The following is a 24,485-nucleotide window of genomic DNA, read 5'->3' as shown; positions in this document are numbered from 1 at the left end:
CTGTTGTGCTTCTCTCTAATTAATGGAGCTGAGAGGGAGTAGAGTCATCTTAGATGTTCAGGGTTTGTGTTTGGGGAACAGAGAAAAATCTTTGACAGGGACGTTAGTCTGCGAAGTTGATATTCACTCTTTAAATGAGTTTATTTACCAGTTGACGAATCTATATGAGAGATATCTGATCAAACAACGCACTAGCCAGAACACATGTTCACTATGATTGTGTCATATTGCATACACATGAATTTCACACCATCAGGACACAAGAAACTTCCTGTGTTTTGCTCTAGTCACGATTAAATGCACTGCCTAGGATGCCTAACTTTGAGACAGGTGCAATCGTAGTCACTTGGTCAGTCTTCAGAATGAATGGCCGCTTGGCCTAAATACGAAATCAATGTCCACTCTTATTATATATCTGGTCCCATTAGTAGCTGCTGATGGCTCCTGCGTTGGCTTCATTCGTTGGGTACTGCTTCGTTGATACTGCCTTTATACTGACTATGCTTGCACTTTAATATCTTTATTAAAGGTTTTCCCTATTCGGGTACGATTGCAACATTGGCCTTTATTATCATTCAGGCCAGCTGGAACGTACCGTCTCCATTTGACCTCTTCATTTCCATCTAATCGGCAGGTTTCTTAGCCGAATTTTTCCTCTCATGGTTGTGGCGTCGAAACTTAGCCCCTTGGCTGTCCTACAAGTGCTAATGCCGTCGACATTTCCGCTGAGTTCTTTTCTCTTATACGTAGAATGCTATAAAATTGATCATCGAATTATAGCTTTGCTATGGAATCGCATTGTGTTTCGATTGGTTTAACAAGGATAAGACTAAAGGTGTGAAAGTAAAACTAAAAGTAAATTTTGAGACCATCAAAATAATTTTCTTTTTATGTCATTGAATAGCAACATTATGTTGAGAATATATCAGGCACTACACTCCATCGATGAATTTTAATTTTTAGATGTGTCTGTATTAGCCAATTCAGCGTTAAGTGAAATACACCATTTTACTAACACAGGAGTAGTCTGACACCTAGAATCACCTGAAATAAGAACTTAGCTATGTAGTGTACACAAAATAACAGAGTACGCCGTATGCTAGTCACCTCGTATCAATTGATGAACCTCTCTCCAACCTATGTCTCTATAATCAGGTGAAATAAATTAAGTGCTGCATTCCAAAATTATAATAAGGCGTGCACAATGAACAGAAAACAGGAAGTATATATCCATAAAAGGAAAGGTATTTAGTGTATATGTTATTTATGAAAGCAGAAAATACACCAAAAATGAATGTACTACCCGAATTGTAATTTGTGTCCAAGCAAAATTATTTGAATTGTTGAGTAAATGTAGGTTTTGAGGCAAATGTTTCTTAGTTTCAGGGGTAGTTATCAACCAATCGACCAGTTGCGCATGCATATTTCGAATTATATCACAGTCTGTAGACTATCTTTTCTCCGTCTTTTGGTGTTCATGCTTCTGCCGCGTAGTTAGAAACTCTCAAGGTATAGTTTTAAGTAGACATAACTTCGCCTAATCGCTTGCTATCGATTTAACTTTAAGCTATATAAATATAACTTTTTACAGCTCATTTGAACTCCTGCAGTTCAAATGACAGAGGTGCGAGGTACGTCATTACATGAAGCATCTCACAGTTAAATTATAAGTTTACTGTCAGTTATTCGTAATGAAAACGAATGGAACCACTGTATTTATTTTTGTATTTGTATTAGAATTTTAAGGACTTTACGCTAATTTGATTTTGTCTTTACAAATGAAACCGATGGGGCGAAACAGCTAAGCATACTGGCTTGTCTCCTTCAAAGCGAATTTCGATGTCAAGAAACGCAGAAAGCCCAGAAATAGCCTACCGTTTCCCTAGGGGCGTTCTGTCCCAGATGGAGGAAAATCCAACGTCTGTTGCGGAGAAACTTCTTCCCTCCAGAAACACGCGTTGGCTTCGGGAAAGCTACCGAGTCTTCTACTTTACCAGCCTGGTGGGACCCATTGTGTTCTTTTTTACCTCTCTCAGGTCTCAAGTGAAATCTTACCGTTAAATGGAATCAGTGACGAAATTCGTCAGAGTTCTGTAACTTCTTTCTATTGTGTGCAGCTGCCAGTATCTGCGAGGTAAGCCCACAGTAAATGTCTTTCTGTGATTAGTATTACTTAGTTATAACTAACGTTTATAAGCCTTTTAATTTTCAAGGTCTCCGCAGTTTAATATTAGCTTTCATACGAATAAATCTTTTCCAACACGGAGCAGGTATTTTCCGAAAGAACTGCATCATTACATCACTCAGGCAACACAGTACATACACACACCCATACTCGTACTCAGCTGAATGAAGAGAACAATTAGTTTGTAATGGAACTCATCTCCAACACCCGTCTATCCTCTTTGGAGTAGAGGCAAAATAATATTACATGGTGGCAGATCAAATTACCTGGGATACCCAGCGGTATGTATTCATCTGCATCTACATGGATACTCTGCAAATGACGCTTCAGTGCCAGGCACTGGGTTCATCGAATAACTTTCACTATAATTCTCTATTATTCCAATCTCGAAGAGCGCGTGGAAGAAACGAACACCTGTGTCTTTCCGTGCGTGCTACGATTTTCCTTATTTTATTATCATGTTCGTTGCTCCCTATGTAGGTCGGCGTTAAAAATGCTTTCCGCATTCGGAGGAAAAAGTTCGCGACAGAAATCTAGTGAGGTGTTCCTGGTTCAGCGAGAAACGCCTTTGTTTTGATGATGTCCACCCCAAACCCTGTGTAACGTCAGTGACACTCTCTCCGCTATTTCACGGTAATACAACACGTGTTGCTCATCTTTGAATACTATCGCTATACTCAGTTCATTCTGTATGGTAAGGAGCTCACATCACGCAGCAGTTCTCCAAAAGAGGATGGGCAACCGTAGTTTAACAAGTCGCTTTATTAGCTCTGTTGTATTTTCTAAGTATCCTGACAGTTAGACGAAGTCTTTGGTTTGCCTTCCTCACAATATTTTCTGTAGGTTCTTTCTACTTTATGTTGTTTTTAGTAGTAATTCCTAGGAATTTAGTTGAATTTACGGCCTTTAGGTATGAGTCTGGATGTCCTTCTATATTGATTTTGCGGATTTTGATACATGGTCCAAAATTTCTTGCCAGGAGGACGTAATAAGGGCATATTACATGTATTGTGCTGTCAGGCATTATAGGCTGCAAGATTCATCTCGAAACAACCGCTATGAAGAAAAGAACTAGGAGCAACATCCTACGTAAGCTGTCCGGGACAACATGGGGTTTCGCTGCTGAGACCCTGCACACTTCAGCCCTTTGGCTAGGCTGCTCTGCTACGGAGTATGGTGCTCCTGTGTGGCACAACAGAGCGCCCACGCACATACACACAAATACACACACACACACACACACACACACACACACATCTCGACGTACAATTAAACAACACAATGAAAATTATCCGTGGTACAAGATCAAATCCTATCGAATGGCTATATTGAGCCGCATTCCGACCCTTGGACTTCGATGGAAAGCAGCTCTTCTACTAGAGTTTAAACGTATACAGGGGAACCCGCAACTACCTATCCGTCAAGATACCACAGAAGTGCACACGTCTTAGTACGACCTAACAGACACATGGGAACGAGAATGGACAGAGGCTTGCCCTCCACATTGCCAGACATTGCCCTGTATGGAAAATATACCCTCTCCCGTGACCAATAGCACAGAACATGGACAGTTTCCAACAGAATACGCTTCACTCATGGAAGAAGCACGGACTCTCTTCACAGATTGAGTAAGACACCAACTCCAAACTGCGATTTCCTGATAGCAACGGAAGATACAATTGGTAATATTAAGAATTTAGAGGTCTGTTTGTAAACAACTTGTTTTATTTAATATTGTGTTTAAAAACCATACGATAAATAAATAAATAAGTACTGTATATAATGTTCCAAAATATTTTTGGTGGTGGTCTTTTGGAACTGGAGATTGAAAAACACACACGCATACACACACGCACACACACACACACACACACACACACACACACAGAAAGAGAGAGAGAGAGAGAGAGAGAGAGAGAGAGAGAGAGAGAGAGAGAGAGAGAAAGAGAGAGACGTACACACGCACACAAACCCATGAGACTGATTGGCGGCATGCGTTTATTGGACATTTTCACTATCTCATCGAATTTTTTGGTCACATCTAAAGGTAAGTAAGCAGATCATATGGTGAAAAGTATCTGGCCATCTATTAGCGGTCGTTAGTACGGGATGTGTTCACCCTCCGACTTCATGTCTACTCGAACTTTTCTGGGGATACTTTCAATGAAATACCTGACTGTCTGTGGAGGTATGGCAGGCCATTCTTCCTCAAGAGCTGCAAGCAGACAATATAGTTATGTTGGACGCTACAGTCCGAAATGAAGGCGCCATTTTGTGCCGTCCCGTAGGTAGATGGACGAGACTTTGGAATTGTAGTTGATCTCAGGTATGGTATCGCCCACAGATAATTGCGTCACAAATGCTACCTTCTGAAAAGGAACATTGTCATGCTGCTGCAAAGAAACACCGTCTCCTAAAGGTTCCTCTACTGTGCACACTAGACAGTGCTGTAAAATGTATCGGTATCCTTCCGAATTTAGCAATTTCTTACGAGCAATAAGGGGGTCACACTCGCAAAACGAAAAGCGCCCCCATTTCGTAATACGATTTTCCCCGTACATCACTCTTGGCAATACAAATGAAGCAGGTAATGTTTTTCAAGCATCCCCCAAACCCTGGTTTTTCATTCGGCTTACCACATGGCAAATAGTGATTCATCACTCCAAATCGCTCGTTCCATTCATCCGCTGTACGGTACAGTCGCTCTTTACACAATCTCGAGTGTCCCTTATCACTGACTACAATAATGTGTGACTTACGAGGGAGTGCTCGACCATCGTAATAATTCCTTTTAACTTCCTTCACACAGCCATTGACTATCTGAACGTCTGGTAGCACTTTGTATCTCTCGAGTCATTCCTTCCGCTGATTTCATGCTGCTTTTTACAGCCACAAACCACAATTCTCGTTGGTCATACTGTCAGTACATGACGTCAGACTCTTCGTAGTTAAGGTGTTGCTGTTTCTTTATGTTTTCTCTTCACAATCTCAAAGCCAGCAGTCGACTTGGGCAGTTTTAGAAGGGTTGAAATGTACCTGATATGTGACATTGTAATGACGATTCCGTGCTCGAAATCACTGAAATGCCCTTACCCATCGATTTTGCTATTACTGATTTTCTACTGACAATAGTCCTGCTCCCCTTATACTGGAGTATCCACCTCTCGTGACATATTGAGATAAATGCCTCGTTAGAAACAGAGGTCCGTATACTTTTGACAAGAGAACGTATGCCCTTAGAGATGTCCATATACACTCCTGGAAATTGAAATAAGAACACCGTGAATTCATTGTCCCAGGAAGGGAAAACTTTATTGACACATTCCTGGGGTCAGATACATCACATGATCACACTGACAGAACCACAGGCACATAGACACAGGCAACAGAGCATGCACAATGTCGGCACTAGTACAGTGTGTATCCACCTTTCGCAGCAATGCAGGCTGCTATTCTCCCATGGAGACGATCGTAGAGATGCTGGATGTAGTCCTGTGGAACGGCTTGCCATGCCATTTCCACCTGGCGCCTCAGTTGGACCAGCGTTCGTGCTGGACGTACAGACCGTGTGAGACGACGCTTCATCCAGTCCCAAACATGCTCAATGGGGGACAGATCCGGAGATCTTGCTGGCCAGGGTAGTTGACTTACACCTTCTAGAGCACGTTGGGTGGCACGGGATACATGCGGACGTGCATTGTCCTGTTGGAACAGCAAGTTCCCTTGCCGGTCTAGGAATGGTAGAACGATTGGTTCGATGACGATTTGGATGTACCGTGCACTATTCAGTGTCCCCTCGACGATCACCAGTGGTGTACGGCCAGTGTAGGAGATCGCTCCCCACACCATGATGCCGGGAGTTGGCCCTGTGTGCCTCGGTCGTATGCAGTCCTGATTGTGGCGCTCACCTGCACGGCGCCAAACACGCATACGACCATCATTGGCACCAAGGCAGAAGCGACTCTCATCGCTGAAGACGACACGTCTCCATTCGTCCCTCCATTCACGCCTGTCGCGACACCACTGGAGGCGGGCTGTACGATGTTGGGGCGTGAGCGGAAGACGGCCTAACGGTGTGCGGGACCGTAGCCCAGCTTCATGGAGACGTTTGCGAATGGTCCTCGCCGATACCCCAGGAGCAACAGTGTCCCTAATTTGCTGGGAAGTGGCGGTGCGGTCCCCTACGGCACTGCGTAGGATCCTACGGTCTTGGCGTGCATCCGTGCGTCGCTGCGGTCCGGTCCCAGGTCGACGGGCACGTGCACCTTCCGCCGACCACTGGCGACAACATCGATGTACTGTGGAGACCTCACGCCCCACGTGTTGAGCAATTCGGCGGTACGTCCACCCGGCCTCCCGCATGCCCACTATACGCCCTCGCTCAAAGTCCGTCAACTGCACATACGGTTCACGTCCACGCTGTCGCGGCATGCTACCAGTGTTAAAGACTGCGATGGAGCTCCGTATGCCACGGCAAACTGGCTGACACTGACGGCGGCGGTGCACAAATGCTGTGCAGCTAGCGCCATTCGACGGCCAACACCGCGGTTCCTGGTGTGTCCGCTGTGCCGTGCGTGTGATCATAGCTTGTACAGCCCTCTCACAGTGTCCGGACCAAGTATGGTGGGTCTCACACACCGGTGTCAATGTGTTCTTTTTTACATTTCCAGGAGTGTACTTTTGACCAGAGAATGTATGCCCCTTGGAGATGTCTGTACAATTGACCAGAGAGTGTATGCCCTTGGAAATGTCCATATACTTTTGACCAGAGAATGTAAGCCCTTGACTTTTTTGAAGTTAGTTAAAAACAAGTTAACTTCCTACGTTTGAGGTTCCTTGGAGGCCCTGTTGCTGTTTCTTCATGTTTCCTCTTCACAGTCTCAGCACCAGCAGTCGACTTGTGCAGTTTTGGAAGGGTTGATATGTATCTGATATGTCACATTCTAATGACGAGTCCATGTTCGAAATCACTGAAATGCCCTGACACATCGATTTTGCTAATATTGATTTTCTACTGACTATAGTCAATCTCCCCTTATACTGGAGTATCCACCTCTCGTGACATATTGAGATAAATGCCTCGTTAGAAACAGAGGTCTGTATACTTTTGACCAGAGAACGTATGTCCTTGACTTCTTTTCCTTGAATTTCTTGAGGTCAGTTAAAAACAAGTTAATTTCATTGGTCTGAGGTTTCTTGGAGGCTCACATTCATTGTAATTGTTGTGACTTGGCAAGACAGCCAAGTCACTATGCGAGGATGCCGGAAGGCACGCGTTTAAGTTCACGCAGACTGGCGTGAGGTCTGGAACAGTTAAGAGAAATTATAGTAGCAAATAAAGTACTTAGTTGAAGTAATACTTAACTTTAATCCATAATTGGTGTACATCGGTCTGATGGTACATGCTTCACAAGATACATAGCAAAGGATAAATGGCGCCTTGCTAGGTCGTAGCAATTGACGTAGCTGAAGGCTATGCTAACTATCGTCTCGGCAAATGAGAGCGTAATTTGTCAGTGAACCATTGCTCGCTAAGTCGGCTGTACAACTGTGCGAGTGCTAGGACGTCTCTCTAGACCTGCCGTGTGGCGGCGCTCGGTCTGCAATCACTGACAGTGGCGACACGCGGGTCCGTCGTATACTAGCGGACCGCGGCCGATTTAAAGGCTACCACCTAGCAAGTGTGGTGTCTGGCGGTGACACCCCAGTAATAAAAGTGCTGGTACTGAAAATATTGTCCCTAATATTTCAATTGGGTATCCCAATTAGTCATTCGCCTGGATTTGCCTGAAATATTAGTAGCTTTTGCTGTATAAAGCTGAACCTCAAGTAGTCTGTTCGGCCTTTAGTGGCAAAGAATGAACATATTAACATATACTTAGGCCGTCGCAATTTTATGTGGGACATACAGTCGCTGTTATAAATAAAGAATCTTCTCGATTGCCGTTTACGCCTAAGGACTCACATGGCTGTAAGAAAAATGGTAGAGCTAGAAATCCAGCCCCACATATTTCTAATATGATCATCACAATGCCATACTTTTTACTCGATTTGTGAATTACACCCCTGTCCAGAGTTTCTGCTCAGTTCTCCCACGCATATACCTTCTGAAGGTATGTTTTGTTTTACTGCCATTGGTCCTTACTGTTCTGATCAATCAAGTCATTACTACAGCGTGGCATTAATATTCCCAAACTGTGGTAAGGCCATGAGGGAAAGACAGGATGGTCCAAACACAGACAGCAGAAAATAACATCAAGATGGAGCTTAGTAATTTAATCTTTATTTAAGATCACAGTGAATCCGCTTCAAAAAATCTCAATGAATGCCATGACGCTTTTGAACAAAATGGTAAATTAGAGAATTGAAGTGGACATCGGGGAGTTGTTTGGATACCAACTTGAAGACTTTTAGGTGTGCAGCCAAATCTAGGTTTCCGCTGCCTCCTCACGTCAGATGTAGCCTTTAGACTCCCATTCCAGAAACATACACTTTTCAGTCGTTTTTCTGGTTGGCAGCCTTGTTAGGAGATATTCGTTGCGACACTCTTGTTTTCCTCTCTATATCTTTGGTTTTCGAGCATTTCAGTTTTTTCCTATTTTGTCATTCTCGTACATCTACGTCTACTTCAACATGGATACTCTGCAAATCACACTTAAGTGCATGACAGAGGCTTCATGGAACCACTTTCACAATAATCCTCTATTGTTCCAATCTCGAACAGTGCGCGGAAAAAAACACTCATCTTCGTCTTTCCGTGCAGGCTTTGATCTCACTTATTTAATTATGATGAGCGTTTGTCCCTATGTAAGTCGACGTCAACAAAATATTCGGAGGAGAAAGCTGATGATCGATATTTCGTGAGATGATCCCGTCGCAACGAGAAACACTTTTATTTTAAAGATGTCCACCCCAAATCCTGTATTATGTCCGTGACACTCTCCCCCCTATTTCTCGATTGTAGAAGACGTAATGTTCTTCTTTGAACTTTATCAACATACTCCTTTAATCCTATATGGTAAGGAAATAATTATTAAATCAATACCCTAAGCTGTCGACACGTGTTGATATACATCAACGGGGACAGTTCAAAATGTGTGCCCCGACCGGGACTCGAAACCTGGATCTCCTGCTCACATGGCAGGCGCTCTAAACATCAGAGCAACCGAGTGCACAGAGGATAGTGCGACTGCTCCGATTTATCCTTTGCACACTCCCGGTAACACCCGAATTCTAATGTCCACACACTGTATTTGAAGTGCCCCTGCCCACTACACTCATTACTCGCGGCGGTCAATATGACCGAGTCCCGTAAGGGTTTGGGCAATGCATGTACATCCGCCGAGAACAAGAAGGTCAATGGCCGGTTAGCTATATGGAGATAGTATCTGTTCTTTCGGACATCCCGAGGAGATCCCGGGTTCGAGTACTAGTCGGGCAAACTTTTCCAACTTGCCACGTTGATGTATATCAACACCTCGAGAGCTCCATGGTCACCGATAGTATCTGTTCTTTCGGACATGTAAGCCAAGGATCCCACACCGCGTAGCAGTACTCCAAAAGAGGACAGACAGGAGTGGTGTCCCTTCAGTAGAACTGTTGAATCTTCTAATTGTACTGCCAATAAATCGCCGTCTTTGGTTCGCCTTCTCCACAACATTTTCTATGTGTCCTTTCAAGTTTAAGTTTTTCATAATTGTAATTCCTAGGGATTTCGTTGAACTTACGGCCTTTAGGTACGATTGATTTATCGTACATGCGAAGTTTAACGGACTCCTTCCAACACTCACGTTGATGAGTTCACACTTTTCTTTATTTAGGGTCAATTGCCAATTTTCGCTCCATACAGATATCTTTTATAAATCCTTTTGCAAATCTTTTTTATCCTCTAATGGCTTTACTAGAGAATAAACAACAGCACTATCTTCAAAGAACCTAAGTTGTTGTGTCCCCAAAGAAGTGTTTCGGTACAGTTGTGGTATACACGGTTTACAAAAAGGTACGGCCAAACATTCAGGAAACATTCCTCACACACACAAATAAAGAAAGATGTTATGTGGACATGTGTCCGGAAATGCGTGATTTCCATGTAAGAGCTCATTTTAGTTTCGTCAGTATGTACTGATCAAATTGTAAGTTTTCACAATCAACATGTGTGGGCTGACGAGAATCCGCACGCATTTGAGCAATCACGTCATCAACACAGATTTTCTGTGAACGTTTGGGCAGGCATTGTTGGTGATGTCTTGATTGGGCCCCATGTTCTTCCACCTACGCTCAATGGAGCACGTTATCATGATTTCATACGGGATACTCTACCTGTGCTGCTAGAACATGTGCCTTTACAAGTACGACACAACATGTGGTTCATGCACGATGGAGCTCCTGCACATTTCAGTCGAAGTGTTCGTACGCTTCTCAACAACAGATTCGGTGAACGATGGATTGGTATAGGCGGACCAATTCCTAGGCCTCCACGCTCTTCTGACCCTAACCCTCTTGACTTTCATTTATGGGGTATTTGAAAGGTCTTGTCTACGCAACCCCGGTACAAAATGTAGAGACTCTTCGTGCTCGTATTGTGGACGGCTGTGGTACAATATGCCACTCTCCAGGGCTGCATCAGCGCATCAGGGATTCCATGCGACGGAGGGTGGATGCATGTGTCCTCGCTAACGGAGGACATTTTGAACATTTCCGGTAACATAGTGTTTGAAGTCACGCTGGTACGTTCTGTTGCTGTGTGTTTCCATTCCATGATTAATATGATTTGAAGAGAAGTAAGAAAATAAGCTCTAACATGGAAAGTAAGTGTTTCAGTGTTTCCGGACACATGTACACATAACAAGGGGGAAACAGAGTGCAACCCTGCGGCGATATCGGTGCAAAAGAGACACACAGGAAATACAGCTTTAATCACAACCGTGAAACGTCAATTAACACCAGGATACACCAAAGTAACAGGATCAGCAGGAACACAATTTTAAAGCGAAGAAGAACGAGAGAAACACACTTACACACACAAGGACAAGACTAGGGGAACTTAGTGCAACGTCTAAACTCCATAAAGCAGCGTGGATGAAGAAATTCCAGTGATGAGCCATCTTCCTCTTTGCGCCGTTGATCGGAGGCTTACGGAGGCTGACTAGGTAAATACAATTTCATGCGTGGGGAATTTCTAATTCTGAAACGCAGTTTGCTGCGTTTGAAGTGGTGCCGTGATCGGGAAGCATAGGCTGTTGGCGACTGGCATCGCATTTTGATCAGCAATATATGACGGTTCTGCATTACTACACATCCTCGGCGAATATGCCGGCAAACTATGGAGATATCTCATTTTTCAAGTTTCTTCGAGAGGCACAGCAGTACTAGTCTCCACGTGATAGTGTGGAGAGCTATCGTATATGACATTAGCTCACGGCTGATAGTAAGTGATGGAACACTGGAGGGCCCAGCGGAACGTAACGGACATCCTGCGTCCTCATGTGGTATCCTTCAAGTGATAGTTTTGTGGTGCCATTGTTCAGAACGACAATTTGCCTCTGTGAATCGTCTGCATGACACTGAGAAACTCCCGTTGCCAGAAAGATAAACAGATCTGTCCCCAATTGAATATATGTCGGAAGAATTAGGATGTCAACTCCATCCCAATGGCAGTGTCAAAGATATCCTGGGCAAGTTCGAATAACTTTGGGCCAGCTTGCCTCAGCAGAAGTTTCAGGAGCTTCATGACAACCACCCCTAGTAAATCAATGCATGTATCCAGGCCAGCCGCTGTGAATCATCAAACAGATAACCAGTCTCGCATACCCAAGTTCTTTGTAAATTTGAATGGCATTTGTAATCATTGCAACAAAAACACATACCCTCTCATCCTATAAAGATTCACTTTGTTTTCTCCCAGCTTTCTGGGTGCTTAACTTTTACAGTCATTCAGCATACGAAGGGCCATTAGTAAGTAATGCAACACACTTTTTCTCTGGAACAATTTCAGTTGAAAAAGTGCAGTATATCTTGTGGGACATCGTGGAGATTCCAGCTCCAGTTGCTGCTGCAGTATCATCCCCACTAGTCCACATCGATAAATAAATAAATAAAAGCATCCTACTAGACCAATGTAGTATCACTTTAACAAAATCATTTTGTTTCTAACGTGACAAACCGACGCGCCCCGTCAATACTGGCACATGTAAAACGTAATGGGCATATTAGTTGGGGCTGAATATACAGGGTTATTACAAATGATTGAAGCGATTTCACAGCTCTATAATAACTTTATTATTTGAGATATTTTCACAAAGCTTTGCACACACATACAAAAACTCAAAAAGTTTTTTAGGCATTCACAAATGTTCGATATGTGCCCCTTTAGTGATTCGGCAGACGTCAAGCCGATAATCAAGTTCCTCCCACACTCGGCGTAGCATGTCCCCATCAATGAGTTCGAAAGCATCGTTGATGCGATCTCTGTTCTGGCACGTTTCTTGGTAGAGGAGGTTTAAACACTAAATCTTTCACATAACCCCACAGAAAGAAATCGCATGGACTTAAGTCGGTAGAGCGTGGAGGCCATGACATGAATTGCTGATCATGATCTCCACCACGACCGATCCATCGGTTTTCCAATCTCCTGTTTAAGAAATGCCGAACATCATGATGGAAGTGCGGTGGAGCACCATCCTGTTGAAAGATGAAGTCGGCGCTGTCGGTCTCCAGTTGTGGCATGAGCCAATTTTCCGAGGGCTACGCGTGAAACTTGCCCGCACGCGTTCAACCGTTTCTTCGCTCACTGCAGGCTGACCCGTTGATTTCCCCTTACAGAGGCATCCAGAAGCTTTAAAGTGTGCATATCATCGCCGAATGGAGTTAGCAGTTGTTGGATCTTTGTTGAACTTCGTCCTGAAGTGTCGTTGCACTGTTATGACTGACTGATGTGAGTGCATTTCAGGCACGACATACGCTTTCTCGGCTCCTGTCACCATTTTGTCTCACTGCGCTCTCGAGCGCTCTGACGGCAGAAACCTGAAGTGCGGCTTCAGCCGAACAAAACTTTATGAGCTTTTCTACGTATCTGTAGTGTGTCGTGACCATATGTCAATGAATGGAGCTACAGTGAATTTATGAAATCGCTTCAATCATTTGTAATAGCCCTGTATGTATATTCTACTCGACCTTCTATTCATCGATTTCAACCAAACTTGGTACACTTACACTCATTATCTGGGAAGAAGTACCGTGAGTATTAGAATTGCCTAGCTCCTACAATGGGGTGGATGACTTGGATGTGGCTATAGAGACAGAGGGCAGGAAGAGATTGACATAAGGAGGAAATGGATAATGAAGAGGAAGACATGGACAGAGAGAGTGGTAGGATGTGTTGGACGTGCGGAGGGGGGGGGGGGGAGGTGAACAAAGGGGAGGGGAAAGTGAAGATGGCCAAAGAGAAGATGCTAGATGGGGAGGTGTAGGAATTAGTGGAAGAAGGATATGGTTAGTTAGCAGGTGGAAAACGAATCTGTATGAGATGGCAGGCAGAAGAGGGACAGGTTGTAAAGAGGCATGTGAGAGAGTAAATAACAAGAGAGTTATCTATACCGCACTGAGAGTTCCTAATAGAAAAAATAAAGCACCAGTAATATGAATACCGTAAGAGTTTCTATAAAACTAACGGCGGAGAAGTGAGTGATACGTCTGCGGACAGACATAAATGTCATCATACCGTCGAGAAGCGTATATGCGTGAAAGGAAGCATTGCATAACAGTCCTGAGAACCGTTTCAGCGGAAACAATTCTCCTCTGTACACCTGAAATACATCTCAAAACAATTGCGTTCTTTATATACACTGTGTCACTTGAATGTCTGGAAAGAGAAACACTGGACATTACCGAAGGTAGTAACAACACCCAGTTTATTTTTCAACATGTTTGTTTAAGGAGTGTACAGACCGCCGCGTTATTTTACTAAGCACACACACACACACACACATTACATTTCTTAAAAGGTTGTATATATCGAACAACCATCCACATGAAAAACTAGTTGTGCTACTACGTCAGTCCACAAAATGTGAAGTTTGCTCGTATTACGTTTTAAATTTTAAAGCTGGTGAAGACATAGAGGCTCCGCATTATTACATAATGTGTGTGCAGTAGACATGAGTTAGGGTGCGAGTTAGGCCGGTATAACACGATACCAACACAGTGAGGCTACTGAGACAGACGAAGGTGACGTTCCCTAAAACGATGGGGTGGGTGAGGCGGTTCAGTCGATTTGTGATTGCATCATAAGTTTATTCTCGATTAAGTACGTCAAATTACGTACACATTTCCCGCCATTTGTGGGAAGTTTTAATTTTCTGATTTAACAGGAAAATTCTGAGGCTGTGGCTCTTAAAATGCTGGGTAAAACCAATGGTGAGGCAACTATTAGTGTAAGAACGTCCAGAGAATATTTTTAACGCCTTAAGAACGGTGATTTTGATGTCGAAGACCGGCAGGGCCGAGGAAGTCAGAACGTTTTCGTAGCTACTGAAACAGACAAAGACAGTCACAGGACATCATTAGCCACAATACAGCGATTGACACGTGAAGGTAATTTTGTAGCACGTCAGTGCTCGACCTCATGTTGCAAAACCCGTCAAAAGATACATGGCAACGTTGAAATGAGAAGTTCTATACCTTCCGCCATATTCTCCATACGTCGCTCTCTCCGACTACCACCTTTTTCGATCAGTGGCATACCGTTTGAGTGACCAGCACTTCCCGTCATATGAACAAGTGAAATATGGAATCGATTGATGGATCCCCGCCGGCCGGCCGTTGGTGCTACGTACTGATGTGCTTGATGCTAGTACTGTAGAGCAACGAGTCCCCTGTCAACACAGGCACCGAAGTCAATATTACCTTCCTTCAATTGGGCCAACTGGCGGTGAATCGAGGAAGTACAGTACATACTGACGAAACTAAAATGAGCTCTAACATGGAAATTAAGCGTTTCCGGACACATGTCCACATAACATCTTTTCTTTATTTGTGTGTAAGGAATGTTTCCTGAAAGTTTGGCCGTACCTTTTTGTAACACCCTGTATAACGGACCTGCCGATAGAATTGATCATATGTTTAAACTTTTTAACGACCTCCATGGAAAAATTTCTTGCATCAATGAACTCGAAAACGAAAACCGCCGATTACTTTATATAGACATTGTGATATTCGCTATTTTTGACTTCATTAAAACAGCAAATACGAGTAGTTAATACTTTTAGCCAGAAGGCAAATACTTGTTTATAAATGATTCATGTATAATGAGGCGTTGCATGGCGACGGTGGAATTTTCTAAATAAGGTAATTCGTCGTCTTTGGGTGGCAATATAAACAGAAAAATACGGATAGATATGCGATCCTTCACTATTTTGTTCACTGTTGAACAAATGAAGCCTTGAGCGCTAAAGACTTGTACTGTTTTTCTCAAGTAAGACGGACGCAGATTTGCGGCAGTCTGATCTAATTTTTACTAAATATATAAAAACGTATTATGTCTAAGTTTGAGTGAAGTGTAAAGAACTATTATAACTTACCGTGACGGCGCACGAGTGACTCAAAGAAGACAATGGCTATATAAAAGAGCGCTCAATGGACATGATACGGACATAAAAATCTACCGTCATCGTAGTACTAAGCTTAAGATACGATATAGGTTTTAGTTTTAATAAATATTTGTTCTGGGAATACTGAATCATTTAGCAGTGCTCATTCCTATTATCTCCTCAGTATTATTTTCATTTTAATTATGCATTTTGCTAATATTACAGACACCAAGATCAGCAGTCCAATGTGCGTGTTACATTGATAAACAGAAAACTGTTTTAGCGTCTTCTTGCATCAGCTTTAACATTGAATTTCCCTTTTGTGTGATATTACAGTTTTTTTGCGCCCTTAAGAACTTTCTGATCCCTTAGGTAATTGTTTTGTTATAACAATAACTTCACAACCGGGTATGATCGTATCTACGTTCATGAAGTAAGTAGAAAGACGATAACGCAATTTCTTGATCAATAGCACGCTAGTTGTGACTGCCTCAATCCACGCGAAACTGCAAGTAAAAACTATTCACATCTCATAATGCAGTATTTTAGGACAATGGTCAATCCATGATTCTTACGCCAATTGTGATTGATAAAACAGTAAGCTAAATCTCAATTTCCCACTTTCCATTGAATAACAACATCACTTTTATTTTGTAACATCACACTTGGCGCCCGAACAAGGACCTGACCAAAAATTAGGTCAAATTCTTGGACTATTTTCTATGTGCTTGTGTTAATAAATGTTCTGTCGTTTGATGTACACATCACCTCTCTGTGAGAATGACGGAAAACACGCTGGTCGATAACGCAGTTTAATTACCGAGAGAAAAGAAAAGAAAAGAGACGTGAATTTGCTGAGACAACATAGCGGTAATCAAGCCATCAAAAGGTAAGTCAGAATTTTGCATACGCAGTGTAGTGCTTCAGTAGCAACGTTGCTTTTCCAAGTCGATCCACATCCTTTCTATCTTCTTCCCGGTATGGAAAATCTGCTTTATCTTATCTTTCAAAGTAAAACTCTTCGTAGTCTGATAATAGAAATTATTTCTCTCCATTGTTAGTATAGCTGTATTACATTTTCAACATGGTGGATAGTGTGTGCAATTTGCAGTGAAGAGCATCTTCATTCATTTGTCTGAAACGTTTAGGTTCCATCTTGTCTTCTCGCCAGATAGAATTTCATTTGTTGCTCACGCGAGAGCGGTGCTCTTAGCGGACTCACCACGTCACTGACAAACGACGAAAGCCTTGCGTAGCACGTGATTTACTGACGAAAATGGCAGATAGTAAACAGAGACAGGTGACAACAGCAGACGGGAGTGAAGACTTTAATAGTATTCCATACCCTTTACGATCGCGAACGGTAGGTTCCCGTGTGGAAACTGTATTAACCATGTCTGTAACAGGGGAAAGTGACCCTAAAGTCCAATCTCTTCCCGCTGCAGCTACAGATGACCTCGGTGCGTTAATGGAAATGCTGAAACAACAGTTTGACGCAGTAAATGAGACTATAAAAACACAAAATGAGACTGTTATGGCCCGATTAGATGCTGTAAGCGAATCAGTAAAAACACAAAATGAGACTGTTAACGCCCGATTCGATGCTGTAAGCGAATCAGTAAAAACACAAATTGAGGCTGTTAACGTCCGATTAGATGCTGTAAGCCAATCATTAAAAACACAGCTAGGCACAAGCAAAACAGATCTGCATAAAGAAATTACGGCTGAATTAAATACCCAATTGGGTGAGGTGCAAACTAAGAACAGTGATCAAATCAGAAAATGCAGAAACAGGTGAAAAGTGAAATAGCTGAAGTATCTGGAACATTAAACACAAAAATTCAGGCAGCTACCAAAGAAATAAACTCAGTTAGAAATGCATTATCAGACATTTAAGGTGTAGTGGAGGATCTGTCGAGGCAGATAGACTCAATCAATATTGAAGTACAGGTTAAGAGCACTGTGAAAGCACACGCGGAGGCATTGTCGGAACACTACGGTGAATGGATAAAGGGTAAAGATATTTTTATCGAAAAGAAGGTCAGGGAGGAGCTTAGGGAGACTGTCAAGGATGTAACTTATGAAATCTTAGATGCTCCTGGTAAGTCGGGAGACACAGTGGTTTCTGAATTGGGACAGATTCGGAGGACACTTACACGGGATCTTCCCGAGTGGAAGCAGCAAGCAGTGGACGAGGTCAGAATGCTGAGAAACTGGGTAGAAAATCCGCACACGCATACGCAAACTATAGGGAACAACTCTACAGACGGTGACGAATGTCAGTCAACTCCTTATGGTTCACCGCCTGATTACATGCAAAACAACAGTTCTGTTGAGCCTCTAGTGGGGAAAATAAATGATCCGCCCACAATTGTGAGTTTAATGCTAGAGGAAAGTGTGATTAACCATCGCACTTTTCCTGTTTTTCATCCGCAGAAGCGAGAAATACACCCCATCGTGTTCCTAAAGAATTTTTCCGGCATATTTCCCAGGAGCTGGACAGACAGACTGCGTAATCAGTTCGTCACTGGCTTTATTTCAGGTGATGCAGCATTATGGGGAACGGAAATGGTAGACACGTGTAGGAATTATGAAGAGTTTGAGAAAATGTTCTTGGCAAAATTTTGGAGTAATGGGGTACAGCAAAGATTAAGGAAAGAGGTGTATCGTGCGGAAATTTTAAATGAGAAGCATGGAAGTCTCCGGCGATACTTCGAGAAGTATCTAGCAAAAATTAAATTCTGGGATTCTCCGATTTCTTCCAAGGACGTAATTATGATTCTCAAAAGCAATCTCCCATTGTCCATTAGAGAGAAACTAGTAAATGTGTCCGAAGAAGAAACGGATGTATTCCTTTCTGTGCTGAATTCCTTAGATTTAATTGGCGAGGATGTGCGCTCCAAGGTTGGCAGCGGCAAATTCTTCCCTGGCAGCCTGCAGAATGCATCGCACGCGCACAACAATGCGCCGAAGGAGAGACTGCGCTACTGTGATCGCGGGTACCAACCTGCCAGCCGTTATGAAAACGCAAACTGCAATAACTTTAAACGGAAGCAGAAAACCAATTACAGTAATCAGCAGAGATACCACCCAATTTACAACCACCAGGTACAGCATCAGTACGGAAACCCACCCTTTAATTCTGCGCCTGAGCAGTATGGAAATTCTCCACAAACGATTGGTAATTTTTCAAATGGGCCAGTGTACAATCAAAGTTATAGGTCGAAAACTAGCAAGTGGCATGGGCAAGGCGGCGGCCACCCAGCACAACATCAGAACCACTTTTCACAGGATAGAGGACCGCGGAACAATTTTCAAACGGCACCAAATGCGAACTTTCCTTCACAAGGAAATGGTTTTGCCGGCAACCAAAAGTTCGGGCGACAGCTGCCGTCTCAAGTATTCTATTCACAAGTGAATGCACTCAGTGGATTTTACCCCTTTACACCGGCATTTGTACCACATAACCAGCACCAATATGAAACGGAACAAACACTTAAGGCCATGAATGACAAACAGGTTAAACATCCTGCGGAAAATTAGAGGCGGCGCCTTTCAGCCTCCTAGAGGTCGCTGCCGGTTCCAGTGGGGGTACTAACGAATACTCTGATTCTGAGTATGCTAATGCGATACCGTACGACCATGAGACCGACTTACGAGATGACCTTGCACCTGACATACAAGCTCAAGACATTAACAACATTTATGATGAACAGGTCCAGGCTTCGATTAAGATTTCTATTGCCAACATTCCTTTCACAGCCGTTGTTGATACAGGAGCAAACACCAATGTCATGTCACCATGTCTCTTCAGACAGGTGTCTTCTGTTTCAAAAGTTTTATCATTGCCGATTCAGGGTTCCTCCACATCGGGAGCGATTTGTCCATTGAAACAGATAGTTAGTTTACAGACACAGCCTCAACTGCAGATATAATCTGTTTTGGTTTCTTACCTCTTGCGTACTGGAAATTTCCTTGTGTGAACTGTTAACGACAACTATTGTGTTGAACAGCGCACTGACTACATGGTAACGGCTATTACATGTAAACTTTAAGTTTTAAATGTTAAGTATGGAAAAATTGTTTATAGTGATGGACATGAACTGATTTTTCTTCAACAATCTGAAGCAGGTTGCAGAAAGAATTACAATTTAGCTTTAAGTAAGTATAAAAAAAATGTGCTTGCGAGGTGATTGCCAGGATCTATATAAATATGTAAAAGTGAGAAATGGAGGAGGATGCGTAAATAAGCACTTCTCTCAAGGTACAAGAAGATTTATAGATTTACTTTTAGTAGTGTAAGTACTTGAAGTTCTGTTGTAAAAGCCCAAATTACCTGCTTAAAAAAATGTACATGTGCAAACAGTCCAGACAGTGGACAGCAGTAGAAGAAATAGCTTAAAGTTCAGTTAAAGCGTGCTGTTAAATGGAAAAACAAGTGGTAACCCACATGTGTTCACGCAAGGAGAAAATAACCTGTAGTAAACTAAGTTAGGTGAAATACAGTACAAACAGAGGCAAACCATGAAGCATCAATAATGTAGCGTAAGTACTCCACGAGGCCACTAATTGCTATGAAAGTAAACTATTTCCCTGTGATCTGAGCCCAATGTAAAGAGTATATGAGGAATGTTAGCTGACGAATTGATTTCAGTAGAATCAAGGTACTGAATAACCACACAGCAAGCCCCCTGTATCATAAATAAGACCAAGTAAAGATCTTCAGAAGATTTGTAGTGTAATCTAGCGACCATTCAATACCCTAATTGAAGGCTAATCGAAAGAACAAGCAAAGCAGTGATATTTAAACTTAATACTGACTATAACCAGAGTAAGACGTAGAAGTAGCAAAGCATGCTGTAATGAAAGAGATTGAAATTTATATATGTGCCTATGTTTATTATGATAATTTTATTTACATGCAGATTTTATTGCAAAAATGTCTCCCAAGACACTCCTCTTATGAAAGCCATTTTCCTTGTGCCCGTTCCTTTTGATCCTGGTTCATTAGCCATGACCAAGGGTAGACTTGTAAAAGGCACGTGTGCTTCGAGGCAAAGCAGTGCTTATGAGAAATGAGCATGATGATGAGGGTGATGAACTTCGCTAGCTTTGGTAATGTTTGTTATGGACCGGTTGCGTAAACCCAGTGAACTGTCGGTAATTCCATCCATGCCAAAAATAGTAGACACGCGTAATCCTATTTTTTTTAACAGAGAACGATTGCTGAGTACATGAAGCGAAGAGGGAGACCTATTGTTATCCAGTCTGCCCTCAAATATAAAAAAAAAATTGGCAAGCACAAAGGAAAGCACAAAAAAAAAGATTCAGCGTTAAATGCGTACTCGTTAAGTAGTAGATATGCTGCGTGGCAGTAGAAAATGACCTCGGGTGCACTAAAGAATAAATGCAACGAGTCTTGCGAAACCTGTAGTTTTCATAATGAGGAGATGAGCCCTTAAAAGAAAGTTTGAAAGAATATTTTTAGGTTCACTAGTGAAAGTAAACCTTGAGATATAAAGAGTCCATCCATAAAGCAGTTGTTCACTGGACTTAACAAAAGGAGTGACCATTAATTGTAAATATTAGCTCGTAAGTGATCTTTTGTAAATAGTAGAATATAAGTCTTTCTGTACCAATGGAGGAAACCTGCAAAATTGATTGTTTTGTAAATGAACTCTATCGGCGAAGGAACTAAGCACGAATGCTATGTGAAGATGCCCACTAAAGTGAGACGTGCATAATAAAAATAACTGTTCACTGTATATTAGTGGTAGAGTTGTACCGCAAGTGTAAAAAGAAGTCAAGGCTACGGTTACAGGTGCAATGCAAAGTTCAGTGTTGTTCTAAGTGCAGCGGCAGCTAAAACATTCGTCGTCACTTACCTGTGAGCCTCATGGGAGGCAGTTGACAGGGAAGTATGGAAGCAGCTTCAGTGTCCGGCTCCTCCGATGGAAAACGCGCGCGAGGTGTTTGTATCGATGCACTCGTGTGATACGAAGTTCACAAAAAAAAGGAGCAATCGACGACCGGCAGTTCTGTTACAGCCTGAGCGCGAACGGATACTGAGTATTGGAGCTCACGCAACACTGTGCAGCCGCTGTGAGTGGCTGACGTGTGGGTGACGAAACAATCCACACTTTAAACTGCTAACCGCCATGACTTCCATCGTACATACTGGAGGAAAGACATTTGTACACTTGTGTGACTACATTTTCATATGTAAATTAAGCAATTTTCTTGAGTTGAAGTTAAGATGAGTGAGAAGTAGATCGTTAGATTACTCAGGCCTTAAAGCCATTAATACCGGCACTCCTGAACACTGCTAAAATGAATTATAATCCTATCTCTTGATGGACAAACAAAATGAATGTGCACTATAGGAAGACCCTAAACTCCAGACCAGTCCCGATCCTTTGTATCCAATAGGTTGTAAGTTATACTAATAATTTTCCACTTCTTCTGTTTCATATTGTAAATGAAAATCCGGGAAGCCACTTGAATTCCTCGCACCACAGTGGAAAGGACAGATATACTGCATGATGAACGCCGTAGACAGCTAACACAGAAAGTAAAAGCATCACGAAGTGTAGTTCTACGCTATTAAACTGTAACAGAACCACAATGAGTCAACAGAAGCTCGAACATTGTCCACTCTTGTTTAGTGAAAATAAGCACTCACTGTACTCATGTATTAGTTGTTAAGCGCAAGAGAAAGTAATTTCTGAATTCTATCCCCTGAAGTGCGAAATGAACGTTCACTTATTGTTATAAGCAAATATGGACCAAACTTAAATACGCACATAAATGTTAATCTTGGTATTATGGAATGAAGTGACTGATGAATAAAGAATGAAAAACTTTATTTTGAAAAATGATAAATATCTGATATATGCTTATAAATGTAATTTCAATTTATGTACATAGTACGCCAGTAACATTATGTAAATGTCACACCAAAAATCACGAATATCTCATGAGGACATGAGGATCGAGGTAATCCTTCGGCATTTCCTCTCTCCTCATGGGAGGCAATGTGATATTCGCTATTTTTGACTTCATTAAAACAGCAAATACGAGTAGTTAATACTTTCAGCCAGAAGGCAAATACTTGTTTATAAATAATGATTAGTGTATAATGAGGCGTTGCATGGCGACGGTGGAATTTTCTAAATAATGTAATTCGTCGTCTTTGGGCGGCAATATAAACAGAAAAATACGGATAGATATGCGATCCTTCACTATTTTGTTCGCCTTGAGCGCTAAAGACTTGTACTGTTTTTCTCAAGTAAGACGGACGCAGATTTGTGGCAGTCTGATCTAATTTTTACTAAATGTATAAAAACGTGTTATGTCTAAGTTTGAGTGAAGTGTAAAGAACTGTTATAACTTACCGTGACGACGCACGAGCGACTCAAAGACGACAATGGCTATATAAAAGAGCGCTCAATGGACATGATACGGACATAAAAATCTACCGTCATTGTAGTACTAAGATTAAGGTACGATATAGGTTTTAGTTTTAATAAATATTTGTTCTGGGAATACTGAATCATTTAGCAGTGCTCATTCCTATTATCTCCTCAGTATTATTTTCATTTTAATTATGCATTTTACTAATATTACAGACACCAAGATCAGCAGTCCAATGTGCGTGTTACATTGATAAAAAGAAAACTGTTTTATCGTCTTCTTGCATCAGCATTAATATTGAATTTCCCTTTTGTGTGATGTTACAGTTGTTTTTGCGCCCTTAAGAACTTTCTGGTCCCTTAGGAAATTGTTTTGTTATAACAATAACTTCACAACCGGGTATGATCGTATCTACGATCATGAAGTAATTAGAAAGACGATAACGCAATTTCTTGATCAATAGCACGCTAGTTATGACTGCCTAAAGCCACGCGAAACTGAAAGTAAAAACTATTCACATCTCATGATGCAGTATTTTATGACAATGGTCAATCCATGATTCTTACGCCAATTGTGATTGATAAAACAGTAAGCTAAATCTCACTTTCCCACTTTCCATTGAATAACAACATCACTTTTATTTTGTAACATCACAAAATGACGCTTACAATAGAAGACAGTAACATCACATTCAACATTTTTCGAAAAGAAACGTATACTGACCAAATCGTGCCTGCATCCTCTTTTCATCCACAGTCTCAAAAAATGGCCTTTCCTCACTCTGCCGTCCACCGAGCCACTTCCATACCACTTTCAACAGAAAAGTTTAATGTGGATATTAATGTACTTAAAACCATAGCAGTCAATAATGAATATACGCCTAACATAGGGGACGATATCCTTAAAAAGAAAACTGCAAGAACTACCACGCTCAACACCTCATGCACTGAAATTAACCCAAAAAAACGTTTTTCTATTCCTTTCATAGGACCCATTTACTGTCAGATTCAGCGCATGCTTCGCAACAAATACAACTGCAATGTTGCCTTCTCTACTACTGTAATAATAATCTAAAGAGAAACTTCATTCACTATTTGAAATCCATTCGCTTCCCTACAGAAAGTTCTGGCGTTTATAATATCATCTGCGATACCTGCTCCTCCTATTATATAGGGCAAACTGGACGTGCTTTCACCATCAGATATAAAGAACATCTTTTGAGAAAGAACGGCACCAGTCCCCTAAATTCATCCTTTGCCGATCATCTCTTAATTACTGGACACGTGCCTAAACCCATAGGG

The sequence above is a fragment of the Schistocerca cancellata genome, unplaced genomic scaffold (assembly GCF_023864275.1).
Source record: "Schistocerca cancellata isolate TAMUIC-IGC-003103 unplaced genomic scaffold, iqSchCanc2.1 HiC_scaffold_718, whole genome shotgun sequence".
Taxonomy (NCBI): domain Eukaryota; kingdom Metazoa; phylum Arthropoda; class Insecta; order Orthoptera; family Acrididae; genus Schistocerca; species Schistocerca cancellata.
Note: the sequence above shows the minus strand (reverse complement) of the source record.